The sequence below is a fragment of the Arachis ipaensis genome, chromosome B03 (assembly GCF_000816755.2).
Source record: "Arachis ipaensis cultivar K30076 chromosome B03, Araip1.1, whole genome shotgun sequence".
Classification (NCBI taxonomy): Eukaryota; Viridiplantae; Streptophyta; class Magnoliopsida; order Fabales; family Fabaceae; genus Arachis; species Arachis ipaensis.
The window spans coordinates 79,474,690-79,482,954 of record NC_029787.2 but is presented as its reverse complement, the minus strand read 5'-3'; the positions used below and the strand labels follow the sequence as shown (position 1 = coordinate 79,482,954).

Sequence of the window (8,265 nt, the reverse complement as noted above, 5' to 3'; positions counted from 1 at the left end):
CTGAATGCAGTTCAAGGAGAGTCCAGCAGTGTTTGTGTTTGTTACATTTTCCCGGGAAAGTGACGGAAAGAAGCAGGAAATGGCGGAGTAAGAGAAGGAGGAGCGGGGTAGCGAGTAGCTACAGAGAAACTACTCAAAGAGGGCACGTTTAGTTAATGGACCGCTTCATGCAGCGTTCTTTAAATTTGGGGTTTGCGTAAAGCTAATAACAAGATAGTGACCCTTTTTTTTTTATAGAATTAATCATTAAATACAAGTCATTTAACTAAATAAGGCTAATAAGTATTGATACTCATGCCTCTCTACTAGACATTTCTTTTCTTCTTCTTCTTTTTCTTCTTCTTCGTCTTCTTCTTCTTCTTTTTCGTTATTTTTCTCTATTATTATCGTGGTCACCACCATCTCCTCCCTCTCTTTTATTTATTTCATCAGATTTTCTTCTTCTTCCTTTCTCTCCTTCTCCTCCTTCATCTTCATCATCATCATGGTTATAGTCATCGTCGTCTTCTTCTTCTACGTATTGTCGTTATTGTTATAGTTATCGTAGAATTTTTATCATATTGATGGCATTGTCTAATCCAAAATTTTCGCAATAGAATTTTCTCAAGTTTCTTCTTATTTGACTCTGTTAACAAAAATAAAAATAAAAAAATATCAAACAAAAAGGAAGAAAAATACATAATACTGCAAAATTTACTTGGAAGAGGATGAATCTACATCATAGTTGTCAAAATTAAACCGGTGATCGAACCGGTTAGGTTACTAAGTCACTAAATTACTGGTTCAACCGGTAAGTCACTAGTCAAACCGATTAACCAGGTATAATTAAATAATTATATAAATTTTAATTATTTTTTCTTTATTATAAGTATTTTTATTTTGTTTTTATAAAAATAATTATCATTTTTAAATTTTAATACTTTATTAATGAGTTTATATTTATTGTATTATTATATTTTAACAGGTAAAAACTCACATACAGTTATTTTCATGTGAAGTTGATATTTACGAATAGTTAGATGATTTGAGAAGTTTGACTAAATATTATCTAACGATTTTCAACTATCAACTTCATATGAAGACAATTGCATGTGAGTTTTTACCTATTATTATATACTATAAGTATTTATTGAAAAAATAATATTAATAGATATCATATAATCATGAAAAGAAAAAATTAATTGTGATTAATAAATTTTTTTTGTTTATCTTTTTAGTTTAGATATATTTAATAAAATTTATAGTTAAATAAAATATAATTAATTTAAAAATGAGTGACTTTAAAATTAAAATAAATTTAATATAAGTAAAATAAAAGATTGCTATATGTATTATAATTTGTATATGTGTTGGTAAGAAGCATTGCCAACTTGGTGGTAAGATTGTCCTTGTTGAATCATGGGCTAATGAGCATGGTGGACTTGCAGAACTGTGGTGTGTCGTAGATTTATCTTCAACTGCACCGAGCGGTTCGGTCTGGCCCGATTTCACCAGATTTGACCGGTTTGGCTGGTTGATAAACTCCGATTTCGGGATTTATCTTGTGCTTATTTTAGGGGATTTTATCACCTTTTCCCACATTTATTCAATGAAATAGCATGGTTTTGTAATTCTCCCTTGAATTGTGCTTAAGTGTGAAAATATGCTTTTTAGGCCCTTAAATTGGTGATTTTAATTCACTTTAATTCCATTCGATGCCTTGATGTGTTTGTTAAGTGATTTCAGGTTCATAAGGCAAGTATTGGATGGAAGAAACGAGGAGAAAAACATACAAAGTGGAGAATGCATGAAGAAACAAGAATTGGGAATGCATTAATGGGCGCGCACGCATACAAGGCGCGCACATGCCGAAGTGATTTCGCATAAGGACGCGCACGCGTACATGCCGCGTATGCGTGGGTAAAGAAACAGCCAATCGACGCGCACGCGCACATGGCGCGTACGCGCCGATACTAGCACGTGACCCACTTAAAGACAAAACGCTGGGGGCGATTTCTGGGCTACCCAGGCCCAATTCCAACTTGTTTCTAAGTGTATTTCATGCAGAATTGAAGTCCAAGCAAAGGGGGGATAATTAGTTAGTCAACATGAGCCTTTAGTTAGTCCAAGCTCCCTCTTCTCTCTAAAAGTAGGTTAGGATTAGGTTAAATTGTCTTGGATCTTGAATTAATTACTTGATTTCATCTTGTTTCTTTTACAATTTCTCAATTCTACATCTTGATTTCCTTAGTTGTAAAGTCAATTTCTCATTTTGCTCTCTTGTATGTTGATGAACATTGTTAGATCTAATTTCTTTTTAATGAAATTTCATGTTTCTATGTTTCTTTTATGTTAATCTTGCTTGCTATTATTGATTTCTCACTTATGAAAGTTATGGGTCTCTTTAATTTTAGCATTTTGTGATGTTTACTTTTATTGCACATTAGGTGTTTGATATAATGCTTCCTATAGTTTTTGAGTAGTTTTCTTGATCCTTGGCTTAGGCTAAGGGGATTGAGTGATCTTGAGTCCTTGGGCTTCATTGAATTGGTAATTCTAGAATCCTTGGGGATCAATTTGATAACCATTGACTCTAGCCTACTACTAAGTCAATTAGTAGCTAGGTTGGGACTTATGGATTGATGTTGATCAAGACATTTGACGTGCTCTAAGCCTAGGAGTAGACATTACGTACTTAAGACTTTAGTGAGTAGACCTAATGAGCTCGGTTCCTCATAATTATCAATATTTGAATTGTTGACAAGGATAGTGATCTCAATTACCTAAGTCTCAGCCAAGAGTCCGTTATCTTGCTTCCCTTAATTACATGCTTGATTTACGCGTTTTGTCATTTAAATTATTGCTCATTTAATTTCTTGCCCTCTTATTAATCAAACCCCCTTGCATTCTCAGAGCCAATAATTGACCACTTCACTGCTATCCTCGTGAGACGACCCGGAGTCTAAATACTTCGGTTAATTCCTATTTGGGGTTTGTACATGTGACAACCAAATTTTTTGATGTGAGAATTGTTTGTTGGTTTAGAACTATACTTGCAACGAAGTAATTCTTTTCTATAAGAAGAAAATCTAGACCATCGAGCAAATATCATCATCAAAATGGCGCCGTTGCCGGGGATAGCAATGGTGCTATGTTATTGGCTATTGTATATATTGTGAATAGCTTGATTTTTGGTTTATTTGTTGGCTTTTGCTAGTTGTAGGACTTTGTTTTCTTTGTTTCTTGTTAGTTTTGTTTTTGTCTTCTCTTATTACCATGAATTCTCATCGCTTTGGCTACACTACAAGAAAAACATCCATTCAGCCACACTTTTTTTAAGCCAAATTTGAAAAGTAATAGGCTACGCTTTTCTCCATGTTCACCTTTTATAAGAGAATAGAAAACACAATTATGGCATCATTTAAAAAGTTTAGCCTTAGATACAATAAAAGTCACTTATAAAGCGTAGCCTTATGTTAATATCTATGGGTACACTTTTCATACCAAAGGGAGCGCTTTTGAAGAGTAACATATTTGTTATGATTTGGGTGCGCTTTAAAAGCGTTGCCTAATGTAAAAACGCCAAATACCCATAGGACACTTAGTGAAATTTTATTTTGTTTCCTTTTCTTCATCAAAGCTTTGCACTCTCTGTCTCTCTCATTCGGTCATTCTTTCTCACCTACCAAAGCACCAAATAACAAAACCCTAGCCGCTTCTCCAATCTCCCCGTCGTTGTGCCCTCCGTCGTCTTGCGCCACTGTCACCGTCTCACGTGTCTGCTCGTCTCCCTTAGTCGCGCTTCTACCGTCGTCCGTCCATCTTTGCAGCTCTCCCTTGAAAAGATGTGAAAACCCTAGCCCCATCGCACCGCCATCAATCTCACCGTCGCTGCTCGTCGCGCTCAAGATCGGCACTAGGTTCATCGTGGTCGTTCGCAATCCTCATGGTTCGTCATTCTCGAGGGCCCTCGATCCCCAGCTCGTTCGCCAATGTTTGCTCTCTTGTCCTGTTTGAAGCGTCCCCGATGTGTTCAGTCGCGCTGCATCCCACGCGTGCTGGAGGGCCGCCATGTGCCCGGCATCGATGAAATTAGCAACGGCAAGACCACCGCTTTCTCCCTCCCGATCCTCCACCGCCTGTCAGAGCACCCATTCGGTGTGTTCACGTTGGTGGTGACGTCCACTAGGGAACTAGCATTCCAGCTAGCAGAGCAGTTCCGCGCCTTCGGTTCCTGCCTCCACCTCCGCATTGCAGTGGTTGTCAGCGGCATGGACATGCTTCGGCAAACCAAGGAGCTTGCTGCCAGGCCCCACATCGTTATTGCCACGCCGGGGAGGATCAAGGCCTTGCTCGAGAATCCTGATATTCCTCTAGTTTTTGCTTGAACTAAGGTAATAACTAGGTTCAACTCTTTCGTGTTTGTATAGTCTAAAATTATGTGATTTTTCACAATGTCTAACGATAATTTCTCAAACTATGAGTACTGTTTGTGAGGAGTGACTTGCTTAAAAAATGTTTAATTTGAAGAATTCAATTGCAATTTTTAAATTATAGGAGGGTTTAAAAGTCAGGAAATTTCTAGGAAGCAACTTTCAGTGGATTTATTTTAATCTATGTATTAATGATCGTGATGTTTTTGTTTTGTTAATGGATAATGAGGTTTTGATGTTGATGTTGTTATGGTTCTGGTTTACTGTTAATGATGCTGTGATTTTCAATGGAGGTTTGGAAGGCATGTAGTGTAGAACTGTGTCCCAGAAGCTTGGAAGGTAGGACATAGGTTATATATATATATATATATATATATATATATATATATGTGGAGAAGAGTTCATAACAAATCTGCACTATTTTTTTGTTGTTGCTTTCTAAGTGTTTGTGAAATTGTTTGTGTGTGTGTGAGTGAGTGAAATAAGGACTTGTTCTGAGTAGTTTTCTAGGAGGAAGTGTTTGGATAACTATGGTTCGAATTTGTTGAGTTGTTTGTATGTGGGGATGAGCAAGGAATCTGAGGCATGCTGGTATACTTTTTGATTTGTTGGCTAGGAGGAGGGATATTCATGGGGATTTAATTAACAAGGCTCAATTGAAGGACTTTTGGGACCAGATTTCTGACCAGAGTTATGATTCCAGTCTCAGAACCGTCTTTGACATGTAACTAATTCATTACCTCTTTACTTAATTTTAGAACTAGAAAAAGAAATTGGATGGTATTTTCTTTAATTTCCACCATTAAGTATGTTAACCTGCATTTGGAATAATGCAGGGTTGATAAAGATGCAGATGGAAGAATCACCGAGGAAGAAATTAAAGAGGTTTATATGAATTTTCTTTTTAAATTCATCAACAGAAAAATTAGAATGAAGATAGTGAAGTAGTTTTTATTGGCAACCTTTTTTCCTTTCCTAGCTTTGCATTTTGTTCCCATGAGAATAGGAGTTTTCTTGATCACAAATGATAAATTCTGTTTTTAGATCATCTGCCTTAGTGCCACAACAAACAAACTCTCAAACATACAACAGCATGTTAAAGAATATGTAGCTTTGATCATGGAAGAACTAGACCCTGAAGAGATAGGATTTATTATTGTATTTACATCATCCTATTTCAGATTGTTTTGGTATAAAACTTATCAAAATTAAGTAAAATTAGTCACTATTACAGTTTCACATACAGATAAGTACTTATATTTCAAATCATAACTCATAAGTATGAAGTTGATTTATATTTAAGATGATGAGAGGGACTGATTTCACTTGTATTTAGGAAATTAGATCAAATCCATAAGAAAAATTTGACATAGACCAAAATCATAAATAGCTAACTCTAGAAGTGACTAGAAATTTATTTGAAAAGAAAAACAAAAACTCCATATTACTCATGTTAATTTCATTTATTTGGCCAATTGGTGATTATTATTACTGCTTCATCAGCTGGATAGCCTAGAGATGCTCTTATTGCATGGACCAAGTCATTCTACAAGAAGTGATAGCAAGTACCTAAGCCAAATGCTAAGCTTGAAACTGAAGCCTACATATGAAGACAATGTTGTTAGGAGGTGCTATACAAATACCAAGTACTTCATACATGACAACTAGCAAAGAACTTGGGTTATGGCACTGCGGATTTGTGTGATGTTAGGTTTATTTGCCTACAAATTCATACACTATAGAAGGAGAAAAGATGTATATCATGTTATGGGGTATTGTGCATGCATGGCCAAAGGTGCAGCTGAGACACTTAAATTAAACATGGCTATTATCTTGTTACCAGTTTGCCGGATTACTATTACTTGGATGAGGAATAAGACCAAGCTTGGCATCATGGTTCTTTTTTATGACAACCTTAACTTCCACAAGGTAATATTTTTCACTTGCCCCAAATCTTTGTTGGGACTTGTGTGTTTTCACAAGTCAAATTGCCAAATGAGTATGAAGAATATTTGGAGTGTTTCATGAATTAGAAGTGGCAAATTTGCTTCTCAAGGAAAGATTCCTGGTGCACGAAATTACAATCACACTTTTGCAATTCCGCACAACTAACTAGCAAGTGCACTGGGTCGTCCAAGTAATACCTTACGTGAGTAAGGGTCGATCCCACGGAGATTGTCGGCTTGAAGCAAGCTATGGTTATCTTGTAATTCTTAGTCAGGATATCAGTAATGATTCTTAGTTTTAATTATAAAAAGTAAAAGAACATGAAATAAATAATACTTGTTATGCAGTAATGGAGAACAGATTGAGGTTTTGGAGATGCTTTGTCTTCTGAATCTCTGCTTTCCTACTGTCTTCTTCTTCACCCACGCAGGTCTCCTTCCATGGCAAGCTGTATGTTGGTGGATCACCGTTGTCAATGGCTACCATCCATCCTCTTAGTGAAAATGGACCAAATGCGCTGTCACCGCACGGCTAATCATCTGTCGGTTCTCACTCATGTTGGAATAGAATCCGTTGATTCTTTTGCGTCTGTCACTATACCTAACATTCGCGAGTTTGAAGCTCGTGACAGTCATCCATTTCCAGATTCTACTCAGAATACCACAGACAAGGTTTAGACTTTCCGGATCTCAGGAATGGCCGCCAATAATTCTAGCCTATACCACGAAGACTCTGATCATGAACCAGGAGGCTAAGAGATACACACTCAAGCTAGTGCAGATAGAACGGAGGTGGTTGTCACAGATGAGTGTCATGGATCATCACATTCATCAGGGTGAAGTGCAAGTGAATATCTTAGAATAAAAACAAGCGTGATTGAATGAAAAAACAGTAGTAATCGCATTAATTCATCGAAACACAGCAGAGCTCCTCACCCCCAATCATGGGGTTTAGAGACTCATGCCATCAGAAATACAATGTGAAGTGTAAAAATGTCATGAGGTGCAAAATAAATCTCTAAAAGTAGTTTTTATACTAAGCTAGTGACCTAGGTTTACAGAAATTAAGTAGACTAAGATAGATAGTGCAGAAATCCACTTCTGGGGCCCACTTGGTGTGTACTTGGGTTGAGCATTGAAGCTTCCATGTGTAGAGACTTTTTTTGGAGTTAAACGCCAGGTTGTAGCCTGTTTCTGACGTTTAACTTTGGTTTGCAACCTGTTTCTGGCGTTTAACGTCAGAATAGGGTAAAGACTTGGCATTAAACGCCAATTTGCGTTGTCAAAGCTTAGACAAAGTATGGACTATTATATATTGCTGGAAAGCACTGGATGTCGACTTTCCAACGCAATTGAGAGAGTGCCAATTGGGCTTCTGTAGCTCCAGAAAATACATTTCGAGTGCTGGGAGGTCAGAATCCAACAGCATCTGCAGTCCTTTTTCAACCTCTGAATCAGATTTTTGCTCAGGTCCCTCAATTTCAGCCAGAAAATATCTGAAATCACAGAAAAACACACAAACTCATAGTAAAGTCTAAAAATGTGATTTTTGCATAAAAACTAACAAAAACATAGTAAAAACTAACTAAATCATACTAAAAACTACCTAAAAACAATGCCAAAAAGCGTATAAATTATCCGCTCATCACAACACCAAACTTAAATTGTTGCTTGTCCCCAAGCAACTGAAAATCAAATAGGATAAAAAGAAGAGAATATACTATAAATTCCAAAATATCAATGAAACTTAGCTCCAATTAGATGAGCGGAACTTGTAGCTTTTTGCCTCTGAACAGTTTTGGCATCTCACTTTATCCTTTGAAGTTCAGAATAGTTGGCATCTATAGGAACTTAGAATCCAGATAGTGTTATTGATTCTCCTAGTTCAGTATGTTGATTCTTGAACA

At 36.7% G+C, this 8,265-nt stretch overlaps 1 long non-coding RNA gene across 1 annotated transcript; it reads left to right on the top strand.

The window, feature by feature from the left end:
* On the top strand, nt 5,059–5,534 carry LOC107634506. The gene is made up of 3 exons (XR_001618948.2): nt 5,059–5,136; nt 5,249–5,297; nt 5,457–5,534. It is a non-coding gene; the product is annotated as an uncharacterized LOC107634506 (long non-coding RNA).